The 22041-nt window shown below is 37.0% G+C and overlaps 1 protein-coding gene across 4 annotated transcripts in view; it reads left to right on the top strand.

The window, feature by feature from the left end:
* LOC114662380 (fibroblast growth factor 13) overlaps nt 1-22041 on the top strand; it is a 400003-nt gene that overhangs the window by 70172 nt on the left and 307790 nt on the right. The window contains exon 1 of one of the 4 annotated variants that reach the window (XM_051935229.1): nt 13255-13301. The exons of the other annotated variants lie outside the window; for them this stretch is intronic. The gene's annotated coding sequence lies outside the window, so the exon portion shown is untranslated. Of the gene's footprint in view, nt 1-13254; nt 13302-22041 lie in introns of those variants that run through there. 4 annotated transcript variants of the gene reach the window in all.

Here is a 22041-nt window from a genome sequence, read left to right as displayed (position 1 = left end):
ATGTTTCTATCAGTTAGAGGAGCTGCATCTTTACCATGTAATTAGTTCAAACACAATTTAGCTGCAGGTGGATAATGTCGATTTATTACTGTAATAATCTGCAGATAATACTGTTCAATCAATTCAGTCTTATATGCTAACGTAATTGCTTTCCTCTTCTATTTATGTCAATAGAAGTGAATTTTTTTTGTACTGTACTATTTAACTAACCTAAAGCAACAGAAGAAGGGCATGGCTATGAGAGCTGTTTTTATGTGCACAGTTGTCCTGGCGTGTGACTCACTTGGCTATCAGATGTGTAAAAGAGGAAAATAAACAAAATATACAGTACATGTTGAAGCAACTGCTCTCATGGTAAAATTGAAGCAGTAGAGTAATTTGTAGTCATCCAAAATGCTTATTTTTAGATGGACATATTTGTAGGTTTTCAAAATTTCCCTTTGAAAATCATTGGTAGTTTTAAAACTTTTTACAGCTCCATCTGTTTGAGGAATCTGAACAAAAATGGAACAGTCACATTTCTAGCATGCCACATCTGCACAAAATTGGCCTACAGGGGGCTTCGATGTTTCATACTTTTGCAATGGATGCTTTGCACATTATATGTGAACAGTAAAAAATAAAGAAATGTGTATTGTCAGTATTACCACAATTTTGCCCATAACTGTGATTTGTGTGAAAAAGTAAATTCTAGTTTGAACACTTTATTCCAAAACACACCAGAGTTTCTGCACTGAGTTCAAATTGAATTTTTACTAATTTTGCTGTTAAAAGCTACATTTCATTAATTTTTACACTTTACAACTGAGATGAAAGATCCATACCATCAAGTCTATTAACTAGTTAAACTCAATAAGCATGTCACTCTAATCTCTCTCTAACCAAAAAATGGTGACATGTTAAATGTTAACTAGCACATGCAAGTAAGAATTTCACTATACAGTGAACATGTGACAATAAGCACTTAGAGTACTTCAGTATATGCACATATACAAAATTAATTCAAGCAAGCAATGTCACTCATTGAACTGCTGGTAATGTCATAAATATTCTGTCCAAGTATTTTTCCTGACTCATTCATATTCTCTGAACTTAACTGTTTCTGTACAACTTAATTCATTAAAATGTAACTTTACAAGCCCAAAGTTAAAATGATTAATTTTGTGAAACTGTACTCATATGAACAATTCATGCACTAATATTAATAAACTGCATTTTAGTACACCACACCAGTATTTTTTTTTATCATGAATGAAATAAATAAATAAATCCTGACTTGGGCTAGGGCAAATCAGAGTAAATAAAGGTTTGTATTCTTTTAAGATTGAATTAATGTAGTTTAGAATAACAGAACATTTTGAAAGTACATTTTAGTTATTTCTCTAGCGGTTCTGCCCTGTAGTTCAGCTGTAATGTGTCAGTACTGTCAAAAGTAATGTAGTTGCAAAATTAGAATGACCTTTTCATTTCAAATACATTAATATTTGACAAAATACAAATATCCAACACCCACTTGCTGAGCTTACATCATTGTGTTGAATTCAAGCATTGGAAAATTATACAGTACTGTGCAGAGGTAATATCAGCTTAACGAAAGTCACACAAGTAAGTTGACAGTAATGTGATCAATAATAGTGAAGCTTCTTGAGTACTAATAAAGATCTTTTAGTATAATATCATAGTTAAAACCTGCATGTTTTTCACTTGTTTTCTTGTTTGCCTTTTACTACTCTATTATTCATATTGGACTTAATGTGACAGTCTTCTCAGTTGGAATTCAGTATTAATCATACCCACAATGTATCAATCCATTTTCTTTCACAATGTTTTGGTCTAGTGTCATAGTAAACTGAAGAGTATCTTAAAAACCACAGGACAGAGCTTGAACCAGTTCTAGGTGAAAATTCATGCAATTGTAGAGAAGACATGGATCCTACTCAGATTGCATTCTGACTAGTAATAGAGCTGGGAGCCATGCGCTGAGGGGTTGTAAAGCCACACCTAGCATGTTCATGTTATTCCAGTTACAATTAACATAGAAATAATTTCATTTGGCATGTAAGAGTAAGTGTAGTATATATATATATATATATATATATATATATATATATAACACATATGCTGAATTCAGAATCCTTAGATAAAGTGGCCATAAGTATAATTTGAGAACATGGTCAACACCCTGAAATTGGTCCCTAAAAATGCTTACTCATATTACCATGTGTATAATTAAAGTATTAGTTCACACAGTGTCTTCAGAGGCACCTTGACGTAAACTTGAGAAAGGATAATTGACATTTCAAATAATCACATTTTTAAACATATATCTGGATTCCTGCCAGAAACGAGAGGTTTGGACACCATAAAGAAATATCTAGTGATGTTAGTACTGTGTAGTGTTTACAAGAACGATCATGTCTGAGACAACTATTTTACTCCCCTCTGGCTTTTTAATGCTAATGCTTTAGACTTAATATCCTTCTATGATTGATGGAGAGTGGGACAACTTCACAATGACAACTTTCTTTCTGTAATTGAGGCTTCTGCTCTAATGTACAGTACATCACACAATAAATTTGATATTTGATGCTATGGTTTATTATAGGGGTGGCACAGTGGTGCAGTGGGTAGCGCTGCTGCCTCGCAGATAGGAGACCTGGGTTTGCTTCCCGGATCCTCCTTGCATGGAGGTTGCATATTTTCCCTGTGTCTCCGTGGGTTTCCTCCGGGTGCTCCGGTTTCCTCCCACATTCCAAAGACATGCAGGTTAGGTGCATTGGCGATTCTAAATTGTCCCTAGTGTTTGCTTGGTGTGTGTGTGTGTGCCCTGCGGTGGGCTGGCACCCTGCCCAGGATTTGTTTCCAGCTTTGCACCCTGGGATTGGCTCCAGCAGACCCCCGTGACCCTGTAGTTAGGATATAGCGGGTTGGATGATGGATGGATGGGTATATTATAGTTTAAATTTTAAATTGAACTTCATGTAGGAAAGTTAGCACAAAAAATCAAAAATCTTATCATTGTTTATAGATACCAGCTGCTTATTTGTGGGTGTGACCTTTGTTTTAGTAATGTCTCATATGGTCATATCCAGGCAGGGTCACATAAATTATTTCAGAGGGACAGATAAATTTCAGATTAGGAAACATTACATTGAACACCTTTCCCTTAATTTACTTGTGACAATAGATTTCTTTTCAATAAGTAACCCAAAAATGCTCGCTTCATTAAACAAAATATAGTGATAGTTTTTTTAATAATATTTGCATTATAGAAGAAGGATATAAGCTTGTAAATATAGACATAAGATAATATGTTAAGAACATAAAACCTAAATCTAAGCTAAGTTACTTTCTGTCTTTCTCTAATACAAATCATACATATGGGTTATATTTCCTATCCTTAATTCATGTCCTACAAATTTTACAAGGAAACATTTTTTCCATTCTGGACTGGCTTTTAACGCTAGAATTCCTGAAGCCTATGAAAATATCCGTAATGCTGGGCCACCTTAAATTCCCTCGCAGCACCTCATTAGCATTTTGTTTTGCAAATGTGTCAATCAGCGCAAACAGCCTGCTATCCTATCCCCCATTGAGGCAGCTGAAGTCAAGTCAGATGCAAAATTCTCAGAGCTGAAGTCTCTTTATCTGGGAGTTAGGTGTCTGGAATTGTATAGGGTAAATATAATGTTATTTGAAATGCATATACAGTAATCCCTCCTCCATCGCGGGGGTTGCGTTCCAGAGCCACCCGCGAAATAAGAAAATCCGCGAAGTAGAAACCATATGTTTATATGGTTATTTTTATATTGTCATGCTTGGGTCACAGATTTGCGCAGAAACACAGGAGGTTGTAGAGAGACAGGAACGTTATTCAAACACTGCAAACAAACATTTGTCTCTTTTTCAAAAGTTTAAACTGTGCTCCATGACAAGACAGAGATGACAGTTCAGTCTCACAATTAAAAGAATGCAAACATATCTTCCTCTTCAAAGGAGCAAACAAATCAATAGGGCTGTTTGGCTTGTAAGTATGCGAAGCACCGCTTCACAAAGCTGTTGAAGGCGGCAGCTCACACCCCCTCCGTCAGGAGCAGAGAGAGATGGAGAGAGACAGATAAAAAAAATCAATACGTGCCCTTTGACCTTTTAAGTATGCGAAGCACCGTGCAGCATACTTAAAAGCTGCACACAGAAGGTAGCAACGTGAAGATAATCTTTCAGCATTTTTAGACGAGCGTCCGTATCGTCTAGGTGTGCGAACAGCCCCCTGCTCACACCCCCTACGTCAGGATCACAGATAGTCAGCGCAAGAGAGAGAGAAAGAAAAGTAAGTTGGGTAGCTTCTCAGCCATCTGCCAATAGCGTCCCTTGTATGAAATCAACTGGGAAAACCAACTGAGGAAGCATGTACCAGAAATTAAAAGACCCATTGTCCTCAGAAACCCGCGAAGCAGCGAAAAACCCGCGATATATATTTAAATATGCTTACATATAAAATCCGCGATGGAGTGAAGCCGCGAAAGGCGAAGCGCGATATAGCGAGGGATTACTGTATTCCATGTGTGTTCTGTGTCTACAATGTTCTGTGTAAATGTACTGTAGGATGACAGGAAATGAGAGGTAAGAAATTCTGAACACAAACTTTTTTTAGGCTATACAGTAGTAATAACAAATCACTGACATGAAGTTTAAAATGTGTAATGAGTGAAGTCCAAATATCAAATAAACACTTTCACAAATGGTATAACAAAACAAGTGCGCTTTTATTCATGAATATAACCGAAGAAAAAGAAATTATTCAATTAACATGTTGCTGTCAATGTGTAAAAACTGATACTCAAATATCAATCAACACAAAGTAGACATGGCTGGTACAGAGGTAAGAGCTGCTGTCTCATAATGAAGAGGTTGCGGGTTCGATCCCGGGTACTCTTCACATTTACTGTTTTGAGTAGTGAGCTGCTATTACTATTACATAATCTATCCATCCATCCATCCATTATCCAACCCACTATATCCTAACTACAGGGTCACAGGGGTCTGCTGGAGCCAATCCCAGCCAACACAGGGCACAAGGCAGGAAAGAAACCCTGGGCAGGGTGCCAGCCCACCGCAGACTATTACATAATATACATTTGAATTGAGTCTGTAACACCTGGAGTTAATTTTTGCTACTTGTAAAAGATATCGCTGAAGGGATATAAGCAGACACACACATGCTGGTGAATCATGTCGTCTTGGTATCTTGTTGTCACTTGTCTACCTTAAGACCTCATCCTCCTCCTTATTCCTCCCCAACATTTTGTCGGCCTGGAATTGTTTTTTTATTCAGTTTTATTCTTGAATGAAAGCATACTTTTTTGTTATACCACATATGAAAGTGTTTATTTTATATTCCAGTAACCACTTTAATGACATCAAATCTATCCCTGCCTCTCTCACTCTCTCTCGTGCATGCACACACACACACATGCAGAAAAATGTCATTATTTGAAAATGCTGTAACATTTAAACATGAGTTGTCATTTGAACATGGGTTTTTTTATCCAGACTTGCCCAATCTCCACGTTATGGTGCATGGCACTGAGAATGAAGAAAGACTTCTTTTTGGGCTGCCAGATCTAAACACTAGCATGGAGAATTGCTCACATACTGAAGTGACTTTAGCTGCAGGTGGAAAATCCCGTCCACTTTATTTATGATGCCAAGCAGAGTTGTGCTGCAGTGCAACAGTCTGTTAGCCAGCAATAGTGACATGAAGTTGTCTGTTACAGTTCTGCTATTGTTCAGAAATGACTTTATGACCACAGTCTAAGAAAGTCTTTCTCTCGTGGGAAGACTGGGATCTTTTCCTAAATAAGGAGTGACATTGCTTGTATAGTTTGTCTCCAATTCTGCTGCAGTCCAAAACTTTATGCCAAATTTGTCAGGCTTGGTTGAGATGTATTGCAAGAAAAGACAACGGACCTTAGTTGGAAACAGTTGCTCATCAACAGTAATATTTTGCTCTGGGTTGTAACTCAGAACACCGTTCTCAACAAAATGTTGCCAGATGTCTGAGATCACAGCAAAGCTGTAGTTTTTCACACGTTCTGCACGGGTGTCTTTGTTGTCAAAGCTGAAATACCACAAGATAGTCTGATAGCGGTCACGGGGCATCGTGTCTTTGATTGCTGGTACAACAAATTGTTCTGACCAGGCATCAACCACAGCACCAACTTTTGTCATCACTGCTCTTGTGAAAAGAATGGAGATAAACGCCATCAACTCCGAGGGAGAGGCACGTTCATTGTACCATGTGAACGTGACTGAGAGAATGAAACTGAATAAAAAAAAGCTAACTTTTACAAGCAGCAGACTCAATTCAAATGTATGTTTTTATTATATATTAGTAATAATAGCAACTCACTACTCAAAATGGTAAATGTGAAGAGGATCTGGGTTTGAACCCACAACCTCTTGATTACAAGACAGTAGCTCTTACCTCTGCACCAGCCAAGCGGACATGTCCACTTTGTGTCGATTGATATTTGAGCTTCAGTATTTACACATTGATAGCAACATGTTAATTGAATAATTTCTTTTTCTTCCGTTATATTCTTGAATAAAAGTGCACTTGTTTTGTTATACCTTTTGTGAAAGTGTTTATTTGATATTTAGAATTCTGTCCTCACACTTTTATACACCTTTCTCGTCAGCATTTCCTGTCATCCTACATTTACACAGATCGTTGTAGACACAGAAGACATATTAAATATATGTATGCCAAACAACGATATTATTTACCCTATATAATTCCAGACACCTAACTCCCAGATAACGAGACTTTTGCACCTGCCTTGGTGGGGGATGGGCTAGCAGGCTGCTTGCTTGATTAACTCATTTGCAAAACAGACACTGATAAGGAGGTGCATGAGAATTTAAGGTGGCTCGGCATTACGAATATTTTCATAGGTTTCAGGGATTCTAGTGTTAAATGCTTTTTTTATGTGTAGCTTACTAGTTTCTCAATGCCTTTATACTTTGAATGCAGTTGGTTCTCGCAGTCACACAGGTTGGCGATGAAGGTTGTGAAGAAGGATGGTGACCTGACAAAGGTAGTACCCTTTTGAGATAGGAAGACCGAATAATGGATAGACTGTAGAGGACTGTCTACTTGGATATGTTCCCCCAGTATTCTAGGTCACTGCATTCCTGTAGCATTGCTCTGCTATGATCACCTAAGAGCTGTGTGGTATATATAATTTGAACAGGCAGCCTTCTCAAGAACCTCCAGAACTGCTAGAGAGTTCTGGGGAAACCACTTCCCTGCTCCCATGTGAACCTGTCTGACTTGGAAGTGCTTCAGCTATATTCCCGGGTTTGCCGTTGTAAGGAGCTTCTCCTCCCTAACCAGGGAGTTTGGAATCAGAAAGACATTTTCCTACAGAAGGGGAAGAATGAGAAGGAAGATGAAGTCTTAAGGTAATTATAATGTCTGCATTGTGTGAAATTAAAAGTAGTGGCCTCTTGATTTATGGTCTATGTCAGGAATGAGGCATGCTCCAGTTCCATCACAGGTCGTATGGGTTCACTTGTGTTTATGTCAGTTACTTTAAAGGTGCTGCTAGTTTAATAAGTGAAACTCATGCTCTCACTGTTTATATTAACTTTGTGTTAAATTTGCAGAAAAAAAAACGTATAAAAGGTAAAGAGTTAAATGACACATGCGTTACTACCATCACCCAAAAATACATCTGCTTATGTGCATATTCTGTTTTTGTCTTGGCAATGAGATAAGTTGTTTTAGTTTTGGAACAAAAAGGTATAAAGCAGTGGAGCTTACTCCTTTGTAGTGTTCCTGTCATCCAAATGGTTGGAGTTGGTCCTTTTTCCTGCTTTTTCCTGAAGTTGTAATAATTGTGATTTAGTGATCAGTTATCTTTTATTCAATGAGACAAATAAGTTGGTGCTAATGTGTGGTCTCCCCTGATTCACTCCTCACCGTCCTTTAGTAAGGCTAAAGTTTATGGAGCAACCAAGCCTAACTCAGTTATGGGCTGTCTTCTGCTGCTAAGGTCTAGCATTAGATTACCTCTTGGAACAGAGGAGTTCTTCAAGGCCCTGTTATGGGCCCCATTGTAAGCATTGGGTTGCTGCCTGAGGAAAACAGAACTGAAGTTTTTCCTGGGTCATAAAAGAAAAAGTGGGTATTTTACCATTTGTTTCTTTAGTGCATAAATACCCACTATTTTTGTTGATAATCAGTGAGCAACTTTGTTCATGTTTGGTAAAGTTGAAATGTAGTCATTCTTCTGTCTGGCAAAGATTATAAACATTACAAGATCAAGGTGTTCTCAGTGTCTGAATGTACTGTACCTGTGTCATTTTACTGTGATTAATACTAGTACTTATCAAGAAGAGAGATGCAGATGCTGTATACTGAGAGAACAGCTTTCTGGGTTCCATAGAGAAACTAATCCTGTAATTTGCTAAAATATTTAAATTTGACTTAGATTTAGGGGTTTGATAAGTGTGCAAAGATTTTAGCACATGCCTAGACATGAAATGTATGTCTCGCTCACTGTATTGAAAAGGAAATGCTACCTTGTCCTACAATAGAAAAAAAAGTACCATATATAAGCTAGACACAGCATTAAAACTTTGTATATTTTCAGCCTACTTGAATGTGTTTTCAAAGTAGTCTTTTTGAAAAAAAACAGCACAGAATTCTGTTAACATGCAGTATATTTGTGAGATATTTGGGAAAACAGTTTTTATTTTATGATATTACTTAAGTAGCAAAATCCATCCCCTCTGTCCATATCTTTACAAAAATAGGGCACTGTGGTTCAGAATGGCCCCTGATTCAAAACCAATTCCAAAAAGCCATACTTCAGAAAAATGGGTGCACATGCCTTTTCACACCTGTGCCCAAGCTCATTTGTTGAGCTGAAGCTTGCCATCTAGGTACAGTAGTTGGTCTTTCCAGTGGAGTAGTTTGCAATAAAATTCATATCCTGAGAAAGTCCTAAAGACTCAGGCGGGTTGGTTAGTTAGACACGAAAGCATTTCTGTTCTCAACAATGAATCACTAATATTACATTTTCTTTGTCTGACTTACCAATAAAGACATACAAAATGTTTATCAACTTCTATACAAAATTTCACGCTACAACAGAAGCTAAATTAAAATGTAATTGTGTTTTACATTTTAGTTAGGGAGATCTACAATAATTGAGTCAGTTGGTCATTTTCTAACCTGTTTCATCCTGAACAGGGTCATGGGGGTCTGCTGGAGCTAACCTGCGCACACACTGGGAGAACGTACAAACTCCACACCCTGGTCTCCTTACTGAGAAGCAGCAGCTCCACCACTGCACCACCATACCACCTCAATAATTTAGTGGAACCAGTAATTTGTCATACTTTAGTACTATCTTCTTTAAAATGTTTATCATTCCATTTCTGCCCAGTCCTCTGTGCTGCATTGGCACAGATGCTAATGTTATTCACAGATTTCCCTTGATACCTTAAAACTCTGTTCTGCATCTGCATTAAAGCCAGTGTTAGCTCTGTCTGTTGCCGTAATGCAGGCTAACAGTTAACAGCTTGGAAAGAGAGTGGTCTTTACCTGTTTTGATATTCTACATTATGCAAGTAACAGGACCAAAAAAGTCATTGGATGAAAGAAACAAGCTATTGTGCTTTGTGTTGTGATCTTGACCAAATTTATAAATGAAATAAGATCTATTTTGTGAATTGAATGGCAACCCCAACTTTCATTTTGTTGATATATATAATGTAATAATTGGATCACTCATTTCCCTTCTCTTTTTAGATGTTAGAGAAAGCACTGTACGTTATAAAAAAATGGGACCCTTATCCTGTCTAATTCAAATATGAATTTGAAAATGAGCTCAGCTTTAAATTCCATGTGTGCTGCTTGATTTCTGCTTTTTTAATTTCTCTGTGGAGCATAAACCTCGCAGTAAGTCAGTATGACTTCCCACTTCATAAATTGTTTATGAGGACACTGAAAGCGTCTCTCATAAGTTTTACTAACATATTTTACATTGTTTTCACATGTGATGCAACAACCTTTCTCTTTACAAAAGATCTTATCAATTGACAACTTATTAACAAACTTGATTAGCTAGAGCTAATCTTAGTACTGGATTCAAGGGAGAAAACTGCCCTGTACCTGGTGCCAGTCAGTCATAGGACCCAATACATGCACATCCTCACAGAACCACTTTGGAACCACTAGTTAAAATAACCAGCATTTCATTGGGGATGTGGGAGAAAACCTGGAGTATGCAGTGAGAGAAAGAGCTTTCTACAGTTTTAGGATGTGGTGCATTCAATTGTGAAGGTGGCACACATTTTCATGTATGTCATAATATAGACTACAGTATATAGACTAAAATACACATGTAGTCAAAGTATAGTCAGCACTGTTTATTCATAGTACTTGGTGATAGAAAGTTTGAGTAAATACTCACCAGTGATTGTATTATGGCTATATAAGAGATTAGTTATTCCTATGGTCCAAGATGAAGAAAGGACTGACTGCTCCTATTTTTTGGGGGAAGATGTTTAAAACTTTGTTGAACAGGAGCCATGATTGTCTCTTTTTGATTGAACCCTTCTTTGTTGAGCCACTATGGATTCATATGAAGTGCTACCCAATAAAATAATATATTATGCATGTACTGTAATAGTATAATGATGCTCTCTGCAGTGAAAGGTATTGAACAATAAATTGAAGAACCAGTCAGAGAATTAACCTTCCAGTATAAATTAACCGACTGTAGCTTTCATGAAACGTTATTATGGTGAACCCCAGGTGATGTGAGCACAGAGCACAGATATGTTTTAGGCTAACATAATGACAGATTGCAAATCTCAGATACTTATTTTTGGGCCATTCCACAGCAGTGCAGTAAAATCCATTTTCTCAGCAGTGAAGGCTGATTTATGGTGAAAGCAAAAGAGCCCAGAGGACAGAGTTGTGAGAAAGCCAGCCTAGGTATAACTCCAATGGTATTTTTTTCTTACTTTTAATGGGAAACAGAGTTCCAGTGAGGATTGACTTCAGCCCCATTACACTTAATGGAAAAACAGGAAAGCTGAGAAACAAAATTATATTGTTCAGTTGTATTTTGCATAGTGCCTTTAATAGTAGGGTTTATTCTGAATTGCCTGATATTGAGGGGGGAGGCAGGCCAGTTTTCCTCTCGTTTTCCTGAACACATGCATGCCAAGTTAGCAAGTGTAAATTAGACCAATGTGCAAGCAGGTACTGTAATATGCTGGCACCTGACTGGTGTTGCTTCCAGCATTGTACACAACACTGCTTGTTTAAATTCTGGCCCCATAACCATTAATTGGATTTCTTTGATTTGAGGTGGTTGTTATGCTTTCTCCTTTGGTATTAATAAAGTATTTATCTGTCTCTCTTTACTCTTGTTTATGCTCAGGTGTAATCATAATAGACACACAAGGTTGCTGAAAATGTAGGGAATGGGCAGAGCATGGACTGTTGTGCATATTTCTTCCAGCAAATTAGTTTAGATTTTTTTTTCTTAGCTAGGGTGTTGGAAAATGCCATCCTCCTTAATATCAGTAGTAACTCAAGATATTTGTAAAATAAGTTTTCATGTATATTTCTGCAAGTACAAATGTTTCCTAAAAATCTCTGTACACACTTAACATATACTGTACCTTCATTAATTTTTGAATTAAAATAAACTGAAGATAAATTCTTATGCTCTCTGACCTGCCAGAACTACATCAGTGCTATTTTTTTAAAATTTTTGTCTTGTTGTTTTTGGTTTTTCCCCCCAATCCCTTACCATTGTTCTTCACTTTATTTCCCTGCAGTCCCTTACCCTCAGTTATGTTTTAAGCCTGTAGAGTCAGGACCTTGTACTAGTTAGGGACTCTTCAGTGCTGCGGTACTTAAGGTTGAAGTTACTTTAAAGGACTATACAAGACTCTTGCCTGCTCCAGAACTTTGATGTGGTGTTAGTTAGCTGGCTGCTGTTCCCTTGTCTTTCAGTAGGTACTTGAGTTTTGATTATTTACATCCGTCTCAGTGAACTGTGTCCAGTGGTCCCCTACCTGTACCTTTAGAGCCAATTTTTCTTCTATCATGGGGTTCAGTTGATTTAATTTGTCCTGTTGCTGCATCTTCAGCAATGTTTGATTAATCCTATTGATTATGCCATTGTACTAAAGAGGCAGATTATAAAACTTTTCGGCACCCAAAGGCAAATCCTGTATACTATAAAGAAAAAGAGTTCAAATGTGTTGAAAAAGTGAAAAATAAAAAAGTCAAAGACGCAAGTCTCCAAAACAGACTGCTGAAGATGGTGGAGCTTCCAATCTTATGGGCTACTGGCAAGAAGAGACGTGTCCAGGCAGGAGGACACCAGAAGTGACATCAGAGATTGTCAATCTTCCAGTCTGCATTCAAGAGTGCCCTCTGGTGTTCCAGCGGGAAATAACAACTATCTGAACCCTTAACCTGTCCACAATGCGCACACAATTTTATTAATTGCCAAACTGTCTTGGGATTCCTTCATATGTAATGCCCTTCTAAAATAGTTCCAATTTATATCATTAACATTTTCCTGTCACTTTTTCTGTCTTTAGATCTGAAATGTCTTATTTTACTTCATTTTACTTTTAACCATATGGAATATCAGAAAATCTCCATAATTTACATCTGAGTCTAATCATGATAGAAATAAAAATAAAGGTGCAATCAATATTGTAATAATATTGAGATGAGTCCCCTGATTAGATGATACATTCATTTCTACTTAGCAAGCAATGAAAAATAAATAATTTAACAAATTAGCAGAAGTGAACAAAATTCTGATTTACCTTTCAACTGTGGCTCACATTGTTGCTTGATGTTGTGAAAAACAAAAGCCCAAGTGTCGTTATAGCCTCTTAAATTTGGATTAAGATTAATTGAAGTCTGATTACTTATTGATTTTTAGCAGTGAAAAGAAATTTTATGATCGCAATTTACATTTTCTTGAACAAGTACAATTTCTGTATCAAACCATAGATTTAAGTAATACTTAAATTTAGCAATACTGTAGTGGGAATTAGAAGTGCACCGATGCATTTCTTATTGTTGTCACAAGGGGGCACCACTGTAACCATAATGAGTCAGCTCATTGTCCATAAGTTGGCTCGCATCCTTGCCAGGATGAGTAATGCTACAGCGATTTCTACTGTCACATGAACATAATTCATTCAGGATAAAGAAGGACCCCATGTTGAAGACTTTAATATCCAAGGTAGGTTTATAGAAACAGTAAACTGACGTGTGGGGTTGCTTTTATTAAAACATTATCCAAAACTCTCTAGTTACAGTAGCTTTTTAACACTTCACCCACTAATAATTTGTCTTTGATAAAATGTTAAAGAAATAGTGTCATTTTTGAATTTTTTTATTGCTATGCTTAGAGTGACAAAGCCATTTTCAATATAACTAAGACAAACTTAATATGTAGAAAATGTTCAAATTACATGCTATATGCTATAATACTCACTGTAAATTTGCAAAAAATTTTTTAAAGATTAGCTGTGTCTGGTTTTGCACTTAAACAGATTATTATCACAAGCATCTTAGTTACAAGAGTATGCATGTGTTTAACTAACATGTTATGTAAAGAGAGAAGAGAGAAATGTGTAGGCTGCTTTTTTTCATTTGGCCCTCATCCTGACAGTTCCTGCACATATGGCATAAACTCTTTGACCACACAATGTATTTTTGGTAATAATTTATAACCCATTAAAACCCTTGACATCTTCACTATGTATCGCAAACTGTCAACATTAATGGCTGCCTCACTTCTGTACTGCATCCTTTACTGACAAGACTATGTTAGCTTCCTGATAATCATTACTTGATTAATTACATTAAAAAACGGAGGAGATAACATTAAAGTTGGTAACTGTCAATCTGCATATGGTCTAGCATTATAACAAAGTAATTTAAAGTATGAAGGCATATAGCCTTTTGAAAACTGTATATATTTTCAATCTTAGAAATGTAGAGCTCTTTCTGCCCTTTAATACAAACAAATTTACATATCTTTTGTTCACTCAGAAGTGCTATATATATTGTAAAGTAAATATTGGTGCCTCAATGTGTTACAGCTTTACATTGAAGATTTCAAAGCCTTAAATGTTAGTTTTGTACACATTCTCTGTCCTGTTTAATCAGTGTACATTCAATGTTTTGCTTTTTTAACTTTATATTTTGGTCATAATGTGATTGAATGATATTGGGTTATGCTGCCTGTTCAGGATTGTGCTTTAAACATAAATAATGATAGTGATATTATTTCTGCGTTACTGTAGTGAGCTTCTAATAGACTTTTTCAGGTATTGTTGTCTATGTGTAAGCAGGACGATTTTTTGAAAGTGAGATATAATGGTAAGAAGTTAGAAGAGTATTAGTTGAAATGAAGATTTTAATTACTTGTAGTAATGCTTGTAATAACTAAATCAATAAATCTAGAGTCTTGTTAAAATTCTTATTTACACAAGTCTGTTATTAAACGTTTGTGTGACGTTATGAAACCCCTGTCCTAAGTGCAAAGTCACCATAAAATTTTATTTTCTACAACTAAGATTTTACATTGCCAAGAATGGAAGAATCATAATCTCATGTCTAGTTAAAGACATGTTGAAGCAATTATTGTTCACAGCAATGACAATAAAATTTATTATCCAAGTAAATTTTTTAAAGGAATACTCCACCCAAAAATATTTTCACTTACCCCTTTGTACTTCAAAGGGAATATTTTTTAGGTATGTGACATAAGAGGAGTCAATAGTTACCAGTTATGTACAAAAGCAAGCAATGTGAATAATTTCCACTACCTCCAGTGGATCGACAGTGTGTCTCATAACTGAGCCTTCCTTCTTAATCAGCATACAAAATCTTACTAGACATCAGAGTTATGGAAGATGTAAAGGATGTCACTGCCCACATTAAAAGAACATAGTCTGACAAGACATGGAGGCTGTTTGGTTTGGTCTAAGTCAATGACCAGTTTCTTGTTTTTGCTGATATTAAGTTGTTGACAATTCCCTTTGAAACAAGAAACAAAGTTCTCTACCTGACTCCTATTCTGTCACATCTCCCATGTAAGTATACACCATCAGAGAACTTCTGCAAATAGCTAAAATGATTAAAATGCTCCAAATTTCAAATTAGTTACTTAAGTTATCCCAGTGTACATCAGTGTTACATCCTGTATTCATTTTCTGACTTGTTTCTGGACATGTTGTAGCAAAGAAAAATCCGTTAGTATAGAAAAGACTTCCTGAAATTGAAATCAAATGATTAGTTATGATCAGGTATTGTCAACTTCAAAAGGAGTGCTGTTTTGAGTGTTCCCTTTTATATTATGTACTGTATTGTAGCTCATTTTCTGAAGACCTATAGTTTTATTTCATTTTACATTCCTAGAACCTTTTGACAAGGGTGAAGGCTGAGTTAATCTATCATCAGAAGGAACATAAATGTTTAAATAAAGGGAATTTCTGTACTGCAGTTTCTATGTCCTGTCTGCTTCACTCATGATTCTGTGTAAGTAAATGAGGAAAGACCACCGGTAATAGAATGCTTGTACTGTATTTGTGAGCCCAAGTGCCCAACTGCACTGTTAATGAAAATACTGCCTTTATTAAAATGGTATATAATGGTTGGCAATTAATGAGCTTAGATCTACATATCTTAAAATTACAGATTTATTTTTAAACTTTGTTTGTATGTGGTGTTTTGTTACCCCAATCCCCGGTTCAGAAACACGGCTATACGCTATAGCTATGTCAATAATTGTACCTGAAACATTTCTGTGCACCATTATTATTTGGCTTTGCTGAATAATTAGAATGGATTTTAAGCATACGTATGTTTGGCAATTTCTGTTAATGAGCTGGCATACCAGATGGGTTCTTTCTCAACGAACTTTCAATGCATATCTGCACAGTCTTTAATCAAAACATGTATATACACTGTTAAATGCAACACAAGTGCTTTATTTGACTATCCTGTCAAGATGGTGTTTTATGGGTGACTAGAGTCTGTGACTAGAGTCCCTTTTCATTTCTGACTCTGTGTCAGTGTTATCCTCAAATATCTCCGTCCAACTTTGATAAGGCTTCAGTGACTGAAATTTTTTTTTTGACAGAACATTCATCACATTTCCCATTCATATTTCTTTTATCAAACCAACCCTGTATTTTGTATTAATTAGAAAGGTATTTTATATTATTACCAGACTCTTTTCTTCACCCTCAACCCAGCTTTTTTGTGGTACCAGATTCTGATGCCCTTTACTTGTTTTTAAACATAAACATCTCTTGGAAGCTTTCCTTTTTAGTTCATAACATATTTATTGAGTTTCCTTGAATAAAGTGTCCTTCGTGTTTCATTTCTAAATTTTAGTCCTATATTGTATACCTAGCTTTTTGCCCATTACTTGTGGTCCCTTTTTCTTCTGGCGGCTCTGTTCTTGATTTCTGTTCTGTTGTCTGCACATTTCTCTCACGGCCTAGTAATATTTGTAATCTCCCGTACCTACGGGTGGGTGGTTAATCTTTGAATGTGATGATGTTATCAGTTTGGGTGGTAAGAATTCTTATTATTTCCCTGAAAAAGAGTGGCCTGCTCTCTGCAAGCAAAAGCTCTACCCTAAATGGAACTTACATGTACCTGAAGTTCTTGTTAACTAGTCAAGGCAGATCATGAAACCATTGAATTGATGTAACAGTGGCAGTTTTGCAAATATTATACCAGGCAGTGGGGTTGATTGGAAACCTTACTCTTTGTATAAGGCATTTGATCTTTCAGTTAGTCTATTTACCCATCTTCACCAGGAGGCACCAGGGGTGACCCCATTTAATGTCCAGTTGGAAAAATACAGTACACCCCCAGATTTCGCAGGGGTTATGTTCCTAGAGCACCCATGAAATGTGAAAAACCATGACTTTTGGATGTGGTTAAAAAAATGCCTATTTTTATAATTTATACCCCAAATATGCCCCCAAAACAGTTTAATTTAATTTCAAAGTCAGCTTAATACATTACCTAAAAAAAGAATGTAAAGGTAAACCCGTATACTGCACAGTACTGTACTGCTATGTCTCCTGCAGTGCTAGAATGTAAAATACCGATGTTACCGCTATATGTACTGTAATTCACGCAAGTGCGTTTTCATTGCCAGAAGCCTTAGAAGGTGCCGGGTGTTTCGACGGATTTATGGATGATAAATTGGACTGGACTGCCAATACTGATGCTCTGTGTAAGAAAGGACAGAGCCGACTATACTTCCTTAGAAGGCTGGCGTCCTTCAACATCTGCAATAAGATGCTGCAGATGTTCTATCAGACGGTTGTGGCGAGCGCCCTCTTCTACGCAGTGGTGTGCTGGGGAAGCAGCATAAAGAAGAGAGACGCCTCATGCCTGGACAAACTGGTGAGGAAGGCAGGCTCTATTGTAGGCACGGAGCTGGACAGTTTGACATCTGTGGCAGAGCGATGGGCGCTGAGCAGGCTCCTGTCAATAATGGAGAATCCACTGCATCCACTGAACAGTATCATCTCCAGACAGAGGAACAGCTTCAGCGACAGACTGCTGTCAATGTCCTGCTCCACTGACAGACTGAGGAGATCGTTCCTCCCCCACACTATGCGACTCTTCAATTCCACCCGGGGGGGGGGGTGGGGGATAAACGTTAAAATTATACAAAGTTATTGTTTGTCTGTATACCTGCATTGTTATCACTCTTTAATTTAATATTGTTATTATCAGTATGCTGCTGCTGGAGTATGTGAATTTCCCCTTGGGAATAATAAAGTATCTATCTATCTATCTATCTATCTATCTATCTATCTATCTATCTATCTATCTATCTATCTATCTATCTATCTATCTATCTATCTATCTATCTATCTATCTATCTATCTATCTATCTATCTATCTATCTATCTATCTATCTATCTATCTATCTATCTATCTATCTATCTAGGGGCTTTAAGCCTTAAACTACCACATACTTGGGGGTTAATGCATCCCTGGACGCTGCACTTTAAGTAAAAGTCACAATTAACAAAGAAAAAGTGAAATTTTAATGGAACACATTTTTTTTTTCATGCAAAGAGCATCACAATTACTGCAACACTGATCATTTTACACACTACTAATAAACTGTAAAAACTATTTAAAAAACTACTGAAACAATATGTACAAAGTGCAACTGTCGCCATGGATGAAATTAAGTAAATCACCGAGCCAACTGTTCTTGAACTGGCTGCATGCAAGCACACAGAGGTAAGCGCAGATGCTGGCAGGCTAGTCTAGTGCAGCAGCTCAATCCCAGAGACAGTCAGGGTGTCACGCTTGGGTCACAGAATTGCACAGAAACACAGGAGATTGTAGAGACAGGAACTTTATTCAAACACTTCAAACAAACATGTCTCTTTCAGAAGTTAGTTCTCGTTTAAAAGAATAGGCAAACATCATAGGGGAGCACAACAGGAGCGGGACCCCCAACAGGAGCAGAGGATGTCTGGGGGAGTAGAGAGAAACAAAGCAATCAGCCAAAAAGGACAGGTGCTGTTCAGGCTTTTAAGTAAGCGTAGCGCAAGAAGAATATCACGCAACAGAGCAGCCGCAAGTAGGCCCAGCAAGTAAAGGAGCAATGTGAAAGTAGTCTATCAGCGTTTTTTAAGAGGGTTTTTTTGAGGAGCGTCTGTGTCTTCTAGGGGTGCGTTCAGCCCCCCTGCTCACAAGGGGCTGGCAGTGGTCATGAGCTGGCAGCTCAACGAATGTACGGCACTGACTGATCAGCTCCTACGTGCTCGCAAATGGCACTGGGAAACAACTATAGCCGGTTGTGGCGGTTTAAGGGTTCAGAGGAACAAAACGGAAAACTCAAGGACACTCTGCTGGAGATGCATCACAGTCAATCAGCAGCAAGGAGAAATGAATAACACTGTAGCGGTCTGGTGCCACTAAGATTCACACGGTCAGGAAGACGGTGATTTATTTATTTTTATGGTGGAGATTCCAGGGATGGACCCAGCCTTGGCCCAACCCGCACGCACTCACAAACAGAGACAAAAACAAAGCAAAACGGTAATCAAACAGCAAATAACGAATGTAATGAAAACAAATGAAAACAACGATACCACCCCTGTTCCCCCTACGGTGATTACACATTAAATACAACAAAGCACAAAGAAAACACACACAGTAAATCATGAAAACATTCATGAAAAATGGCAACGGATGAAATGTAATGATTAAAATAGATAGTCCAGAGCTCCGCTAGACCTACCACTAGTTCCAAAAATGGTGAAGACAGGTGGACGGGTTCAGGAGCACTCCTTTCTTTGCAGGATGACCATGAATCCACTTATAGTCCTCATGTACACAGGCAGACAGCAGGCAATTCAGACACCAATCATGAAACGATCCAGGACAAAACAAATAAGTACAGGTAACCTAACAATTATTAGATAGGTTCTAAGGAAAAATCTGCGAATGACTGAGGCCGCGAACTCTGAACCACGACTTTGCGGGGGTCTAATGTAATTGAAAAAAATGTCAGTGCTGACGTTTTCAGGCTTTGCTGTACCTGACAGCTTTCACTGTAGACTTCTGTCTATCTAGGTCGGAAATGAAACTGATACAAAGTTGCTGTGGTCTTAAGTAGTGGAGGAAGTGGAAGGATCTGTTTTTCAGTCAGGTAGCTAGGAAGCAATGTCAGCAGTCCTCCGGATAGTTCTCCTCCATTCTACAGCAAATAGAAATTGGATTAATGGCAGTGTAACACTGAAAACCTTCCCTGTATTTCCCAACACATCCAAACCTGTGAGACATGTCTGAAACTCACAAGTGTAACAGTACTAAATGACAGAATTACATTATGAATACAAGTGTCTGAGGAAAGGTTTTGAACAGTGTTTCTGGATTTACTTTATATGTGTCACTATTTAATAAGTGATTACCGTAGAATATAATGATGGATTCTCACCTTTTGAATTGATTTGGGCATATAGATTTCCTTTGGAAATCCTGTCAGCAGGATTGTTGCAGCCTCGGCCTACTTGCAGAAGATTGAGAACCAGACCCAAAGACACACAGGAAGTATTGTATCTTTAGGCTGGCATTAGAATGCGTGGAAATCTCAGTAGAAGCTGGAAACTGTTGTCCTGGTCTTTATGGCTTACAGCAAGCTATGCCAGAACCCTCAAATGGAAAACTGATAGAAAAAAAGTTATATGAAGTGAATGACTGCGGTGGGTTGGTGCCCTGCCCGGGGTTTGTTTCCTGCCTTGTGCCCTGTGTTGGCTGGGATTGGCTCCGGCAGACCCCCGTGACCCTGTAGTTAGGATATAGTGGGTTGGATAATGGATGGATGGATGGATGAAGTGAATGAGTGGAGAAGTAACTCAATCATGAATATTTTTTGTAGTGCGAATAACTTTGTTAAAATTATTTTGTTGCACAAAATCATATTGAATAAAACCTACACAGTTCACTGCATATTTCAGTTCTCTGGGGATTTAATAGAGAAATATTAGATCCAGATCTCTTAGCAAACATTGACTTTCATTTAACAGATGGACTAAAAATCATGGACACTGACAATTTAATGGCAATAATTTGAGAAATTATTCTTGAATTTTTGACTGTGTACAGTTTATGGAGGTTATAAAACAAATAAAAAAAGAGAACAAAGATGCACAAAACTTAACCTGAGGATCCTTTGGAGAGAAACACTCTCCAGAAAGTGCATTATTCACGTGTTTAAGTGTTTCTTTAGCATTTGTTTCAAGTTATCATTTTGAAAGGGAGATTCTGGAATGTTAATGATTTATTTAGCTCTTTAAATTTTTAGGAGCCACTGGCAATCCAGCTTTCTCTCTTGGGATAATTAACACTAATTGAATACGCTTCTTGTCAGTTTTCTTTCTCTAGCATTCATACATATCCTCAGATTTGTTTTTATACTGTGAATCTGTGTTGGTTAATTTTTGAAACACTTGTGTAGTTTTAGGCCATAGCACACTAGCGCCAAAACCCATTTCCTTCCTCCAAAAGTTAACATCTACTACATTATAGGTGTATAGAGACCTTTTTGTTTTTTATTGACACGGTTAGCTTCTTTATAGATTCATTGACATAATAAAAACAGGCTAACTATCATTTATTTATTTATTTTTTTGAATTTCATTTATTCCTTTAGCTTTTTAGGTGAGTCATCTATATTTGCAAATGCTAATTTGGTTGGTACTTGTTTAGATTGCTTAAAGGTATATTTAAGATTTCAAATAAAAATTGATCAATGGGAAAACCTCACAATCACAGAGTATTCATTATAATTACTATTTCTCAGATAGTTTATGTTAAAAGCTTGTATTTTGTGGTTGTAAATAAAAACACTGCAATTGTTTGAACGGTGTATGTTGCTTAGGTGAATGTGCAGTGTTCTGGCTGTTGTCATTTTTTTTTGTTGCTGCTACCTTGCTTCATTTGATTATAAGCTACTTTTCATCTACAGATTTCAAAACTATATTTACTTGTGGAATAGTACAATATGTTCTGCAAACATGGCTCATTTGTCTAAAGGTTGTGTGGTTATTGCAGTTTTATTGATGCTTCTATATACTGCTCCAAAAATAGAATGATTTTTATTATTCGGTTTGAAAATAAAAGATGAGTTAAGTCAGTAAGACAATAAGCTGTAGAAGAAAGACAATATTGCAACTGCAAAAATTTATATGAGCTACTATTTAAGTTATGCAGCATCTTTTCTGAAGAGGATGTCATTCTAATGTGCTTTATAAATTCCAATTTGCTTTATAAATATTGAGGTAAAATAGAATTGCTTACAAATAAACAATAGGTTTTACATTTGGAACAAATGCTGTATTAATGTCTGCTTAAGTTCATGAGGTGAATCAGTAAAAGCAACTAAATTGACAACATGTTGGTGTAAAGTAGCTTTTAAG

Source organism: Erpetoichthys calabaricus, chromosome 12, assembly GCF_900747795.2.
Source record: "Erpetoichthys calabaricus chromosome 12, fErpCal1.3, whole genome shotgun sequence".
NCBI classification, from domain to species: Eukaryota; Metazoa; Chordata; class Cladistia; order Polypteriformes; family Polypteridae; genus Erpetoichthys; species Erpetoichthys calabaricus.
The sequence above is the reverse complement of the archived record's forward strand: the minus strand, read 5'-3'. Positions and strand labels throughout refer to the sequence as shown.